General features: G+C 42.4%; 1 long non-coding RNA gene across 1 annotated transcript; it reads left to right on the forward strand.

The window, feature by feature from the left end:
- Window positions 1–1,822: 1,822 nt before the first annotated feature.
- Window positions 1,823–11,627, forward strand: LOC308551243. The gene is made up of 3 exons (XR_013997999.1): window positions 1,823–1,875; window positions 10,396–10,593; window positions 11,202–11,627. It is a non-coding gene; the product is annotated as an uncharacterized lncRNA (long non-coding RNA).
- The last annotated feature ends 4,538 nt before the right edge of the window (window positions 11,628–16,165 follow it).

Raw genomic sequence — 16,165 nt, forward strand, 5'->3', positions numbered from 1 at the left:
AAAAATCAGGAGAGGGATTATCCCCTCCCCTTTTTTTGAGGGATTATTTGTTGAGGACAAACAAGGACTATGATTGGGAGAGACACCTGGAAACTTCAAGGGTGGAGCCAATGTCCTAGTTCTTGATCTGGGTGCTGTTGACATGGGTGTTCGCTTTATAAACATTTCTTAAGTCACAAGTGTAAATTTTAGGCACTTCTCTGTTTTTTTTACTTCACAATAAGAAAGGATTTAAAAAACAAAAACACCTCGCAGGTTACACAAAGTTGCATTACAGTAAAAATTTGGAGCAGATCAAAGTGGTTGTGGGGAAGTCTCCTTACATTTGAGGAATTCAGATAGGGTTGCCAGATAAAGTAGAGGATGGCTGCCCAGTAAATTTAAATTTCAGACCAACACCACATAGTTTTCTTAGTATATTTCAAGTATTTCATGGAACAAGCTCAACCCCCGAAAATTATTCATTGTTTATTTGAAATTCAAATTTAGCTTGGCTTTTGTATTTTTATTTGCTAAACCTGGTCACCCAAAACTGTCTAGGACAAATATTGGAACAAAAGATGTTCCGAGTGCTCTTATCACTTAGGAAATTACAAGGGTTTGGGGAGCTCTGTGCCAGGAACTGGGGACAGAGACCAATATATCTATTTTCTATTATCTCACAAGATGTAACTGCGTTAAAACTGTACACATTTTTAATATATTTACATCAAATTTTTTAATTGAAATAAGTGATAAAAATGAGAATATTTGAACATCTTCATATGTTTCAAAAATAGTTTTCTTCTAAAATATTCAAAATTGTATATTGAAATTAAATGATAGTAGTCACCAAGGGCTGGGGCAGGGGGGATGGGGAGTTAGTGTGTGATGGGGACAGAGTTTCAGTTGGGAAACATGGAAAAAGTTCTGGAGATGGATGGTGGTGATGATTGCACAAGTGTGAGTGTACTTAATGCCACTGCACTGTACAGTTAAAAATAGTTAAGACGGTAAATTTTGTATTATGTGTATTTTATCACAGTCAAAACAGTTTAAATTAAATGGTAAAAATAATCAACAGATATCCGATTTTTACCTAAATTATTTAAATAAAGGCATTTTAAATTAAAGTTTTTGAAAACCTAATTCGTTCTTATTAGATATCTTGTAACAGTAGAAGAACATTAAAAAACTGGTGTCACATTTCACATATTTGGTCAAGACCTAGATAGATATGCCAAATTAAGAGTAATGGAAATTGTTTTTAATATTGTTATATGTTGTAAACTATTGTTTATGTTTTCAAATACTGTTCCATATTTTCTGATGTTCCTCCCCTGCCGTGTTGTGGAAAAATCACTTTAATTCATGAGTACCTTCAGAACCATGAACTGGATTCTAAGAGGATCAAGAAAATGGACACTCAAAACCACTGAGGAAGCTGCTTGTATTTGTGTGTTCTGAGAGAAAGGCCTGGCTGAATTTGAGGATGTCTTTTCTCTTCCCGAGCATTGCAGTCCCTCAAACCCTCCTCCTCACACTCCCAAATGCTCTTCACCTCTGGTGTCTTCAGTAGCACAACCCACAAATCTCCACAGCATGTGGCCATGGTTACCTTTTGTTTGAAGGACACAGGATGTCTAAACATCCCGTCAGCATGGGAGTGGATGCTCAAGGTCAAAACCAGCCCGTGCCAATGCTGACTCGCTGGTCCTCAGCCAAGAGGTGCCCTTGTGTTAATGAATGTGTTTTGTGACCTGTGGGGCTCTCTGAAATGTGGGTCGCAGGACAGGGGCCTTTCTTGCCCATAGCTAAGAATGATACTAGCCGTAAGAACCTGATCAGATCCAAACCAATTCAAGCAGCGAGTAATCATCCAGAATTTTGGCAAGGGTAAGTGTGACAAGCTTTCCTCCAGTTCTACAAACATGAGGAGACAGGAGTGCTTCTGTAGGAATTCCCATCAGAGCTAAAGTTAAATGTCAACCAGGAAAATAGTTGTGCTGGTTTGACCACACCCTACCCAAAACCTGCTGGTAGGTAGCAAGGAGCTACATCCCATTTAAGGTTCTCTCCTGCAAAACCCACAGAGAACTGTAGGATGAAGCTAAGTGGATGGTGGTGAGGAATGGGGAGGGGTAGAAACAGGAGGTAGACTTAACTCTGAATTCATTTGGGATTCATTTATTTGGTCTTACACATAAGCCTCGCTATCTATGAAATGATTTCAATATTCTTGTACACAAGTTTATGCAACAAAGGCTGCTATGGTTCTAACCTCAGCTTGACTGGGGGACATTATCCACCTTCCAACACAAGTGACCTTCTCTCTTCAATGTGGGGCAAATTTACAAAATATTCAAGTTCTGAACACCTAGGCTAGGGGTTTGGCAGCTGACCAGGAAGGGGCATGAGGCCTGGACTGAACTTTGTTCTTCTAGTTAGTTGAGTGTCTCCACCCTGCCTGCCCCTTTCAGCAGTTGGCAAGTTCCGGCTTTATCAGGGTGTGCCCCATAACACCCTCACCCCACCCCCACTGAGGGGATTAGAGAACCTTCTCTGCTATTCCTTTGAGCAATAAGCTGCAATCGCTGACCATTGCAAAATCTGCAGAGGGCTTCTCACCTAGGGAGGTGGCTGCTGGTCTTCTACCCTGTGACTCCATAAATAAGTCTGATTGCAATTATTAATCATGCTCACTGAGGCTTTTAAAAATATATCTTTAAACATAAGTATCTGTATGTCACAAAAACCCATCTCAAAAAATGACTCTATTTCTCCCTGCCAGCATGGCTCAGTGGTTGACAATCAACATAGGATCCAGAAGATTACGGTTCGATTCCCAGTCAGGACACATGCCCAGGTTGGAGGCTTGATCCCCAGTAGGGGATGTGCAGGAGGCAGCTGGTCCATGATTCTTTCATCATTGATGTTTCTATCTCTCTCTCCCTCTCCCTTCCCCTCTCTGAAATCAATAAAAAACCTTATTTTTTTAAATGACTCCATTTAATTGTAATAATTACTAATTATCCATTTAAAAGAGGGTTTGTTGCATAAACTTGTGTACAAGAATATTGAAATCATTTCACAGGTAGAGAGACTTAGGTGTAAGACCAAATAAAGGAATTCCAAATCAATTCAGAGTTGTCTACCTCCTCTTTCTGCCTCTCTCCATTCCCAACCATCATCCCCTTGGCTTCATCCTGCAGTTCTCTGTGAGTTTCGTTTCAAAAAGTGAAAACTTTGCTACTGTATCCCCAGCCCCCAGAATGGTGCCCGGCATGTAGTACACAGTCAATAGTCACGGAGTGGCTGAATCAATTCTCTTAAAATTTATTGGGCTTTACATGAATCAGATTCCTGATCAAAAAGAGTTGTATCCTGCTCGACAACAGAAGTTTGTTGGGTTTTTCCTTTATTTATTTTTTCAGATTATAAGAGTAATTAGTAAAATTTGAAAATTTAGAAAAGTAGAGAATTTGGGAGCAACTGAAAAGTACAAAGAGAAGAGATCCTCATGTCTTACTACTCCAGGCTACCACAAACAATTGAAGGTTTTAAGATTGTAATTAATCAAGGAATCTGTATTCAGAACTGAAATCAAAATAGAGGCAAAAAAGAAATAAGGAGGAAACAATGGCCTTCTCAAAGAGAATGGCTCAGGCTTTGAGCTTTAAAGAAAGCAGCTTGCAATTATAGCAAAGACTTGTTGAGACGTTGCTCTGAGCTGCCTTACAGCTTGGAGCCTAAAGACAAGGTCTGGCCCACCCCCCGCAGTCCCATAGTGCGTGCAACTATTTAAAATGTATACATCCGAATTTAAAGTCCATGTGATTGAAATCATGCTGAGATTTTATTAATTTGAAATTTTAATTAAATCTTGTTAAATGTTTTAAATAAATATATAACTTTTTGCATTATTAGTGGTCAGTGTCCATCCAGGTTCCATTGTAGGAACCAATATCCTGTTTCCTGTATGAGTGTTAGTGTGTGTGTGTGTGTGTGTGTAGATATTATACATACCTATAGATTTAAGAGTAATAGGAATTGTTGACCGTCTCATTGTGTTCCTTAGCCACCATATGGTACCTCTGGAACCACAATTTGAAACACAGAGAAGAAATATGGAAATGATACTTGGGTCTGTGTCATTGTCTTACATTCCTGATATCTGGAAGGAAAGGGTTTGACAAGTTCATTTGTCTCTTCTCTCGCTAAACCCTCTGCGGCTCAAATCCTCCCTGCCCTTGGAAGCAGGGGCCATCTCCAAGATCAGAGGAGGCACAGCCCACAAGCCTTCATGGCAGCCATAAATAGTTGCCTTTGGTTTTCAGAAGGCAGGGTGAGCACTGGGCAGAAGTTATTTCCCTGGGGCCTGAATAGTGTTAGTCATGCGAGTGGCTTTCTCTACAAGGGCATAGCTCGGGGCTCAGGGTTACAGCTGGTACTGACCACAGGTCTCCAGATGGAGGTAGGCATGGAATATGTGCTATGTGGATTCTGCATGCTCTCGTGGTATGTGGCACAAGGTTAGCAGCCTCCTTTGTCACCTGGGGCAGCCCAGCCCATGTTGCAGGCCCACCCGGGACAGGGCAATAAGAGGCTTCGACAAAGAATGCTTTTAGGCAATCACCTGTGCTTCACGGGACACAGGCTCGTGTTTTTTTTTTTAAGGAACTTGCTAGGGGCATTACCAGCAGGCAGAGATCACCTAACCTGCTGCAATGTTGTTTTGCGGGAAGACAGGCCCCATTCCAGGCAGGCTTTACAGCATTTTTTTGTGGAGACAGGCTGGCTGCTTCCCCCACCACCTCACTAAAGCCAGACAGAGCTGGGAATGAAGCCAGGAGACAGTGGCTGTGCTCGAGGTCCCCTGGCCCTGGGATGGGGTGGGGAGCACTGGGAGGGAGCTCCATGAGGGAAGCTGGGCTTGCTGGGTCCCATTGATCAGGCTGAGGAATTGGGAGCAACCACAGCCATGGAGAGGTCCATATGCACCAGCCCCTTTCACAGGATTTCTGGGAAAAGACCATGGATGAGCTAGAGAGGTAGTCACATTCACCATTCCTCCTTTTCACAACCCAAATCTCCTCTGATGGAGGACAGAGGAACACGGTGAACAGCGCCATGAGTATAAATGGGCACCATCCAGACTATGGGAAACCCTACAGGCCAAAATGGCTTAGGCCCTTCAACAGATAAATTGTAAGGAAAAGAAAAGGATAGAAGGGGGGAAATAGGTTAAAAGTGATTTAGAAAACATTTAAATAAAAACTTTCAAGGGGCAAGCTAAACTATAGTATGTAGGGATGCACAATTGGATGACAAAACTATTTTTTGTTTTGTTTTTGAGATTAGCATAACAGTTTGGATACTGGTTACTTCTGGGGGAGGGAAGGAGCTGTGATTTGGATGGGAAACATGAAGGGGTTTCTAGGGTACCTGGCAAAACTCTACTTCTTGACCTGGGTGGCGGTTACCAGGATCTTCGGCTCAGAATAATTCATTAAGTCATGCGTTTGTTTTGCCGTGTCTGTGTTTTATTTTACAGTAAAAAGGGCGTTTTTTTCATCTCCTCTGAAATATCAACTTGCCATATAATTACAAGGACTTTGTTTTGGTGTTCTTAGGACCCAGAAACCTTCAATTCTCTGGTATCTGTTGTGGCCACATCATTCATGCAGATGCTTTCCAGATGTCGATCATATGTTCCGGCTATTCTGGGGCAGCTGTGATTTTAAACAGTCTATTTGCTTGTCATTACAAATCAGCATTTTTCCTTAAATTCTGAGATCCTGAATAATTATATCTAAATGAGCTAAAACATTAAGCATTTTTAAGATCTTAGGGCTGAAAAAAGCCCCAAACACCACTTCCCCATTATTCATAAAGTTGAGTTCATGGTGAGCCATATTCTGTTCAGGGAAAACTTTGTGTGCAGCATGTTCTGGTCAGAAGGCCTGGAGCAAGAGGCTGAGGAACATAAAAGAACGGTGACGAATATTTCTAGACCCTTTTCCCTGAGCAATATCCACCTCCTTGGGGTACAGTGGTTGACATCCAGGAGCTCAAAGATGGTACACAGATTTCTATTGAAGTAGGAAGAGCTGCAGGGGGGGCCTGCTTCAACAACCATTGGAGCCAAGGATGGGACAATAAGGTCAGCAGGCAAGTCTCCAGGTTAGAAGCAGAGAGGGAAACAGAGGCAAAAACAGGGGCCAGGAGATGAACAGGACAGGAGTGGGCATGCGTGTGGAAGTGATGGCTTTCTTTGCTGGCCATCCATTCTTGGTGGGGGCCAATAAGATGACCTGATTTAAGGGCAGCCCTCATCCCTGTGTCCTTTCCCACCTGGGCAGCTAGGCAGAGAAAGGCAGAATCAGGGCTGCTCCAAATCTGTCTGGAGAAAGACCTTTTCCTTTTCCTGAGAAGGAAGGCAGGTTTCCTCTGGTCCACCTCCTATTCCCACAGTACATCCTAACTAGGGCTACCAGGGTCACTGCCACAACCCAGTACCTCTTCCTCACATTCTCCTGCTTCCCATCGCTAGTGGTAGGGCCTTTGTGTTTGGAGGTATGTTAATCCCCAGAACCTGTGAATATGTCATCTTATGTGGTAAAAGAGACTCTGCAGATGTGATCAGGTTAAGGATCTCACAATGGGGAAGTCAGCTTGGATTATCTGGGCCCAATGTGATTACGAGAGTCCTTCTAAGAGGAAGCCAGGAGGGTGAGAGTCAGATAAGGTGATGTGGTGGAAGCAGAGGTCAGGGAGTGAGGGAGGGAGAGAGAGAGAGAGAGAGAGAGAGAGAGAGATGGAAGGAGTCACCATGAGCCAAAGAATGCAGCAGCCTGTAGCTGGAAAAGGCTAGGAAATGGTTCTACCCTAGAGACTCCTGAAAGAATGCAGCCAACACCTTGATGTCTAGACCTCTAACCTTCCAAACTGTAAGATGATAGTGTTGTTTTAAGTCACTAAGTTTGTGATAATTTGTTACAGCAGCGATAGGAAACTAATACAGGAAGGAATAGGGCAGGCTCTTGATGAGCCAAACAAGCCAGGGAGTGTTAGAAGATGCTGTTGGGTGCCTGGACAAAGGTCACAAACTGGAATTGCAGGAGGCTGAGGAAGCGTGTGAGCTTGCATGGGCCGAGAAAGTGGACTTCACCTTTTCAACAGGAAGCCCTTGGAGCCCATGCCATATATGGCCCATGCCATATATTCCTCTTTCCTCATATTGTAGGGTATCCTATTGGCCTCCCTTAAATCTGACAGGGCCTGAGTCCTATTTGGACAAGAAGAAATATTGCTAGATATTAACAGGCAATTGACATTAGGGTGCGGCACATTAGGGTGACCGAGAAATGGTATGTTCTCCATAGAGGGAGGCAAATTTACGGGCTACCTGTTACCTGGATGATGAGTGTGGGGCCACGGGCCATTCGATCTGGCTGTCAGGCATGAATTGGAAAGCGGTGGTGACTTTTGCCCTGTGACCAAAACTCAGGAAGCTTCAGTTGCCTCATCTGTGAAATAGGCGGAACACAGTACCCGTCTCTCAGAGTTGTAACTAGGCTTAAGGAGATAACCTGTGTGACACACTTAGTGTAGTGCCTTGGCACACAGAAAGCACTCAGTGAAGGCTGTCATTATGCAAAACTGCAGCCTCGGATGGAAATCTCGTGGGGGGTGGCCTGCAGAGGTGGGAAGGCTCTTTGATAAACAGGGCAGACAGAGGTCTGTCAGGTGCAGGTAGAGAGGTGTGTCAGGTCACACTGACACTGGGATTCTCCGGGTCCATCAGGAAGTCCAACAGATGGCTCTGTACGATGCTCAGTGGTCAGGAGTGGATGTCCAAGCCTGTCTTCATCAAGGGCACTTGATGGTACACACTCCCGAAGGCAGGCCTTGGGGCCCGACAGCCACTTCACCCCTGTTCCTATCACATGAGGCATGTCTCTGCCTTGGAGAAAAGTTACCCAGGCAGTCCAGTGCTGGGGGTCCCATCCTGGAGCCAGGCCAGGGCAGGACACCTGCAAGGCACAAATGGAGCAGACAGAGCTGGGGGCAAGGCCAAGCATGGTGAGTGCCAGGCCTGAGGTAGCTGAGATCTTTTGAGGATCCCAAAGGGATCTGAGAGAGAAAATCCAGCATCAAGAGCTGGAGTGCAGAGGGGCAAAGTCCAGTGGGAGGCTGGGAAACACTGAGCAACTCCTGACCAGCAGAAGGTCTGGGCGCCCACGGTGGGGTGTGCCTGAATCAGTTGGGTTAACTCTGTCAACAGTTCCAGACTGTTTGAAGAGTTTGAGGAAACATTTAAACGCAATTTTAACTTTCAGTGTCAACATGAGTACAAAAGGCATGAGAAGAACACGTAGTCTTACAAAGTTGACCTTGTAACCATTTTTACTCAGTGGAAAAGTGGCATAAATGCCTTTCAGGGTGGGAAGGCTGACTTCACGAGCACGAATGAAGAACCACCAGTTCTGCAGCTTCTATTGTGTCTGTGAAGAAAATGTTCATGAAGTTATTCTATTAAAATGAAGAATAATTTTATAGTCAGACAAACAGTTCTCTTTTGGACAGAATGGATCACCTCATAACAGCCATGATTTCAGGTTGTACTAAACATGAATTTTCACATTGTTAAAACCTACATATTTCATCAGCACAAAGAAAAAGTAGAACAGTTGTAAGAAAGTTTTGTTCCAAAGCCTTGTAAGAATTTACCAATGGTATTGGATGAAACTTTATCTCTTATCTAAATTCAAACATGAAAAGTTGTTTCTATCATTACTAAAATGTTTTATGAAAACACTATAGTCAATGTGAAAGCTCTTGAACTGAACGTTCTACTGTGGGAGTTCACTGACTGATTAAATAACTATTTTTATTGTTATGAGCCCTAAAGGGCATGCAGCTAACACTGCTGACATGTTTACTCAAAATACAGGGTTGGACAAAAGTAGGTTTACCAGTTGTTCATATGGAAAATAATACAATAATTAATAAATAATAATATAAGAATAAACTCTGTGTTTCTCATACTCACAACTGTAAACTTACTTTTGCCCCACCTCATATAAATAATGACTCTGGAGAAGCAAAACTTAGAAGTTGTAGCACAGTTTAGAACAACAGGAAAAAAAACACTTCTGAAATTTTTTAGCTCTTGACAGCATCTACTGATTATTCTAATTCCAGTAGGGGGGATGGGAAAGAACCTTAAATGGAATAATCTGAAAAAAAGTATGGAATCTTTCTATACCATAGTGTACTCATCCTTCTATTATTTCCCAATTAGAACAGTAGTGAAAAGAAACATTCTCTTCAAATCAGGAATGGTGGAATGTACCTAAAGGTGTTCATCTGAAAAAAACAAGAGTATTTTGTCTTTTCACTTCTGGGAATGTGAGTTTGTTTTGTTGGTTATCCAGTTTGAGAGATCCGAAAAGTAATTAACCATTGAAACTGTAAAACTTCTCCTAAGAATTCAAACTGATTACTCAGAGACGGGCCTAGAAATGTTTGAAATGTTAAAGAAGAATCAATAATTGTTGAGCAAGCTGAGTTCTTCCAATAAGTACAGGTAGACCCACTTGAAAATTGTAGGAGACGATTGCTAGTGACAGTTTAGGGAATTACCAACCAATCAATGTTCCCAACCTGTATAATCTTGTTGTAAAGCCCATAAAGCCAAAGACTAAGTTTTTCTTGTTCAAGAGGAATACCCAAAACCTAGAATAGTTTCTCAAATTTCGTACAGCTTCAATAAATATTCATGGACTAAAAAAATAGGTGAATATGTCCGGCTGATGTGGCTCAGCGGTTGAGCATTGACCTAGGATCCAGGAGATCTCCACTGATTCCTGGTCAGGGCACATTCCCCGGATTTCGGGATCGATTCCCAGTAGGGGTTGTGTAGGAGGCAGCCAATCAGTGACTCTCATCATTGACATTTCTCTCTCTTCCTCTCCCTTCCTCTCTCTCTAAAATCAATAAAAACATATTTAAATATAGATATAAAATAGGTGAATAAAAAAAATCAACACAATTATAAACTCCAGGAAAAATGAAAGTGTAACAGACATTATGTGCTGCCTTCTCAATAGCCATCTCTCCTCTTTCCTTGTTAATGGAACTCCAATTTAATGTAAGTACAGGTCAGTTTTATCTATTTCAGGAAATGTTGGGACTCTGTCCCTGAGAGGGAGAATTCTGATTAGTCAATCATGGTCATTTATTCCCTTTGATGGTGACTGGTTTACAAATAAACAGGTGATACAATACTGGACAATGAGACCTGAGAATAATCTGTTGTGAAGTTTTTAAGACGGTTCTTACTTTTAAGAAAAGGATAGGAAGGCAGGACATTCTCTCTTCAATTCAATTGTTGTGCTGTGATCCTTGCAGCTGTTGCAGCCCTTGAATCTTTGCTGATACTATTTTATTGCTGACTCAACCAACCTTGGAATTCCCTAGCTCTGGACTTCTTTTTATATGAGATGACAAACTCCATTATTGCTTAAGCCATTTCAAGTCGAGTCTTCTGTCAGTGGCAGAAAAAACAGTCCTGTCGGAGGAGTAGAAGGAGAGAAAAATGGGATGAGGGTATGTAAAAGGCCCAGTCTTCATCAGCATGGCAGGAAATCACAGATAATGTTTAAACTTAGAAAATAAAACAAGATGATTTAATTGTATTAATTAGAAATATGGAGCTATGTATCAGGAGAAAGAGAAAAAAGGACCGAAAATATTTGTGTTGGAAGAGAAGTGAAGAGGGTAGGGAAGGTGAGGCAGTGTGATTGGCCTGATTCATTATGAACCTTTCAGTTCCACTTGACTCTTTTAAAAAAATGAACACATGTTCTCTGATAAAATCTTACCTTAATTTCAAACCAATGAAAAAAATGTAGATCTGTAGATTTGGAGGCAAATTTTACTAATTAAACCATGCCAAAGAGAAACAAACTAACCAAAAAAAAAAAAAAAAGTGATTACATGAGAGATTACTCATTAACATGCTCTAATATCATTTACTAATTCTAAAAATAAGTGGAAGTTAAACAGACAAGGCTGTTTCGGGTAGATGGTGTCTTGTATTTGTAAGGAACATAAGAAATGTGGAGACAAAGTTCAAGGCACCATTTTATCAGTTGGCACTTACTAGTTTTGTGCATATGACACTCTCAGTCTTATACTTGAATCTTTTTCTTTAGATCTCTGTCATAAAAAAGCTCAACATCTCAACTGAGGAGCCAAGAGGAACCAACAATCATAAATCATACAATAGCACAAGAAAAGAGTCAAGAGGAGTTGATGAGTGGGTGTTGGTATGGTCAGGCACGGCCCTCTGGGCAATGTGGGTTTGACCTGGGCTGTAAAGAATGAATGGTGTTTCAGGAGGCAGCAAGAAGGAAGGTGGGGTTCCAGATAAAATAAATAAGACAAACAAAGTCATTAAGGTAGGAAAGTCTGGGTCAAGATAGCCGAGTGGGTAAATGCTGTGCTCACCTCCTCCCATGACCACATCAAAATGACAAGTAAATTAGATAACAGCCAACCTGGAGAACCATCCAAAGACAAGCTGGAAAGAAGCTCTATAACTGAGGATATAAAGAAGACGACTGCTTGCAAAGTCTAGGCTCTGTTCCTTTGTCTGCTAAATAAATATGTGCTAAACAGCTTGTAGCTTACCATCATCCTTCTGCATTTGTAAAAGAGAGAGAAAGACCAAGAACCCAGTAGAAAAAAAGACAAGGATATTAGCAGGTATCGTTCACACACACACTAAATAAATGCAGATGGATCTTAAATATATGAAAAGATTTGCTGCATGCTAAGAGAAATACCCAATCGATTCCATTTTTATTTCTCGAATTAACAAAGATCAAAAAGTTTAATAACTCATTGTGTGGCAGGCAGAATTCTAAGATGGTGCCTCAAATTCTCACCCCATGGGGTGCAGTCACCCTCTCCCAGTTATTCATCAGACACTAATTTAGGTGTTGTTGTGAAGGGATTTTGCAGATGTGATTAAGTTCCCAAATCAGGGATCTTAAGATGATTTGGGTGAGTTTGACCTAATTGCACAAGCCCTTTAAATATAGGTCTAAAGATCACGGACAGAGAATTCAGAAATCCAAAGCACAAGAAGGATTTGATTCAATGTTGTTCACTTGAAGATGGAGGGGGCCACGTAGCAAGCGATGTGGGCAACCTCTAGGAGCTAAGAGTGGCCCCCAGCTGACAGCCATCTCTGGGGGGCAGACCTCGGGCCTACAACCATGAGGATCTGAATTCCACCAACAACAGACACAAGCTTGAAAGCAGATATTTCACCAGAGCCTCCAGACAAGAACTCAGCCCAGCCGGCCGACACCTTAATTTTAACCTTGTGATGCCCTGAGTGGAAAACTAGCCATGCCGTGCCAGACTCCTGACCTACAGAACTGTGAGCTAATAAATGGGTGTTGTTTTAAGCCACTGAGTTTGTGGTAATCTGTTACGCAGCCATAGAAAACTAATATGCTATGCTTAAAAGGGTGTGGAGAAGCTGGTGCATTTATTGCTCCTCAGAGTGTAAATAGATATAACCTTTATGGAGGGCAAATTGGCAATATCTATGAAAATTAAAGTTGCTCATCCGTTTGACCCAGCAACTCCACCTTTAAGGATTCATCCTGCAGATATACTCTCTTGTGAGCAAGATGATCTCTAAACAACCATATACATTGCAGCATTGTTTATAACAGCAAAGGGCTGTCTGCAACCTAAATATCTATCAATAGTAGGCTAGCCAAACACATGATGATGTGGCCCCCAGAATGAGGCCACTTCAGATACACCGATATGGGAAGAGCTCCAGGAATTATTATTATTTTTTTATTAATTTCAGAGAGAGGAAGGGAGAAGGGGAGAAAGAGATAGAAAAATCAATGATGAGAGAGTCATCATTCATTGGCTGCCCCCGACTGGGGATCGAGCTCCCAACCCGGGCATGTGCCCTGACTGGGAATCAAAGCTCGATCTCCTGGATCCTAGGTCAAAGTTCAAGCGCTGAGCCACGCCAGCCGGGTCAGGAATTTTTTTTTTTTTTACTAACAATGTAAGGTTTAAGTTGTGTATAGAACGCTACTATTTGGTGGGGCCAAAAAAAAAGAAAAATACAATCAGATATGTTGGTAAATGCACAGAATATTTCTGGAAGATACACAAGAAGCTGGTCCCCAAAGTTGCCTTTAGGGAGGGACCAGTTGACTAGAGGACAGAGGAAGGAGGAAGAGTGTTGTCTTTTAAGAACAAAGGTGTGTGTATTACTTGTTCAGAAAAATGAATTTAAACAAAAGAACAAGATTAGCTCTGTCTTTGTGGGTACTTGAGGAGAATATAACTACATTTCTTTAAAGGAGGGAGGGAGGGAGGGAGGGAGGGAGGGGGGGAGGGAGGGAGGGAGGGAGGGAGGGAGGGAGGGAGGGAGGGAGGAAAGGGTAAGTCTGGACTTCTTGCCACTTACCCTCTGTTCAACTTCTACTTTGTACCAGCTGCTATGGCTCACTTTCAGGCAAAGGCCCACTTGCAAGGGGGCTTACGGACTTCCCTTGGAGAAGGATTCGCTGCCATTTCCTTGTGCTGACTGTACCCACCTGGCTCCTAGCAGGTGCCACATAAATATTTACTGTGGGCCCGGCCGGGCGTGGCTCAGCGGTTGAGCGTCGACCTAGGATCTAGAAGATCAGGGTTCGATTCCCGGTCAGGGCACATGTTGATCAATGACTCCCTTATCATTGATGTTTCTATCTCTCTCTCCCTCTCCTTTCCTCTTTCTGAAATAAATAAAGATATATTTATATCTTTATTTATATCCAAGCAAATCCTGTGTTAAAAAAAACAAAATTCAACCCAGTAAACTTGAAGATCTAATTGGCTTTATTAAGCAGTTCATGAATTGGGCAGCATCCCATCTAGCAATTAGAAGGATGCTCTAAGGGGTTGTCCAAAACGGAAGGTTTTTATAGGAAAATGGATGGAGCAAAGGAGCTATTAACAACAAAAGGATTATTTTTAGACCAGCTTATCTTCTGGGCGGGGGATGGCAAGGGTTTTTATCTTGAAGATTGCTTCTTGTTTCTATGGAGGATGGAGAGGGCCCATGTGACAGATGATCTTACTGGTACTGACCAGAAAATTCCAAGCTGTTTGATTAAGATTATGTTTCTGGCCTAGCTGGGAGTGGCTCAGCAGTTAAGCATCAACCTAGGATCCAGGAGATTGCAGTTGATTCCCAGTCAGGGCACATACCCGGGTTGCGGGCTCGATCCCCAGTCAGGGGAGTGCAGGAGGCAGCCGATCAATGACAACTCTCTCCTCATTGATGTTTCTCTCTCTCTCTCTCTCCCTTCCTTTCTCTAAATCAATAAAGATATATATATATATATTTTAAAAGATTATGTTTCTGGGGGTGCAAGTAGAGATGGGAATGATGTACATTGAAGATGTACTCCACCAGCCAAGGAGTACGGGTGGCCACTAGAAGCTGGAAAGGGCAAAAAAACGGATTGTCCCTGCTGAGCCCACAGAAGGAATCATCAGCCCTGCCAACACCTTGACTTGAGCCCAGCAAAACTGATTTCAGACTTCTGGCCTCTAGAATTATGCAAGGCTATGAAAAAAATATATTACAAAGGTATCTGCAACTGTTACAAAGAAAAGGGACCAGGGAGACTCTTTAAAGAAGACAAACTACCATCATCAGCGCATGTCATATAAACAATGAGTGGTTGGAAACCCATTTGGACGCTTCTATCAACGAGCTTTTTGAGCAGGAACAATTGGAAGATATTGTGACTCCTACCTTCACAAAAATGGCTACACTTCAAGCGAGAAGTGCCAGATCTGTAGTCTAAGCCATGGTCAGAAAAGAAATCAAGGCCATACATTCTACTGAACATATATTTTCTAAAAAGCCACCTTTTCTTCTGTTTGTAAAGGCAAACCTATTCATGACCATTGAAGTTGAGAAAGTAGACGTGGGATTTTATAAAAATGAAAGTATGAAATTCTAAAAAAGATTATGTTTCAGGGAGAGGCTGAAACAGCAATGAGATCAGGTATTAAATCTAGGTTTGGTATCATGGGCTTTATCACAAGTGACACTATCTTTGGGCCTGCGGTTGTCTCTTTAACACCTGAGACAAGGACTTTGGGTGCAGCTGGTTTACTTAAGAGGTGATCCCAGTAATCATAAGTGAAAGAGTGGGGAAAGTGAGCCAAAGAGGGAAGCCAATAAAGGATGAGTTTATGAGCTGATTACCACTGCGGGCAATGGGGCTCAGTGCTGCTAGAGATCACCTGACAGCCTGGAGGAACAGCCTCCAAATTAGACCACTGGAGGACCAGGAGGCTGGGGCATTTCTCCACAAACCCACATCCCCTATTGGTAGCCACTGACCCCCTCCCCCGCCAAGGTGCTTCAGCTGAGAAGCTGAGAGAGGCAGGCCTTGAGGTAGCCTACCTACCACAACAGCAGGTAAGCTCAGGGGTGGCTCAGGGGATACCAGTGGTCTGCAGCATCTAGCATAACACTTTGACATGGAATGGTACATTTGTTTCTATTTCTTCCCTTTCCGCCCTGTATTTTCCATCTCTGCATCTCAGCTTCAAGCAGTATATTGCCACCCATTTTGTGCTCAAAAACTGTTTACTGAATGGATGAATAGATGAATGAATGAACAAATGAAAGAACAAGCTTGGAGTTTACATTACTGACTAAGTACTGGGGGGAAAGACTGATTTTTGCCATCTGGGAGCAAACTGCAGCAGCTTTGAATGCCAGAATGAGTTGTCTACATGAATAACTCGAAGGAACGATGTTCACATACAAAAATTAGCAGGGAACACAAGAGTTTCAAATCATAAAAAAAAAAATCTCAGAACAACTTGGTAAATGAGACTGTTCCATATTCATGTTGGGTCACAGTGCTTTTTGTAATTCTCGTAGTATCCAAGAGCCCCAGGAATTTTTTTTTTAATCTTTATTGATTTCGGAGAGAGGAAAGGAGAGGGAGGGAGGGAGGGAGAGAGGGAGGGAGGGAGGGAGAGAGAGAGAGAGAGAGAGAGAGGGAGAAAGAGAAACATCAATGATGAAAGAGTCATTGATCAGCTCCCTCCTGCACGCCCCAGA

The sequence above is a fragment of the Miniopterus schreibersii genome (genome assembly GCF_964146895.1).
Source record: "Miniopterus schreibersii genome assembly, chromosome: X".
Classification (NCBI taxonomy): domain Eukaryota; kingdom Metazoa; phylum Chordata; class Mammalia; order Chiroptera; family Miniopteridae; genus Miniopterus; species Miniopterus schreibersii.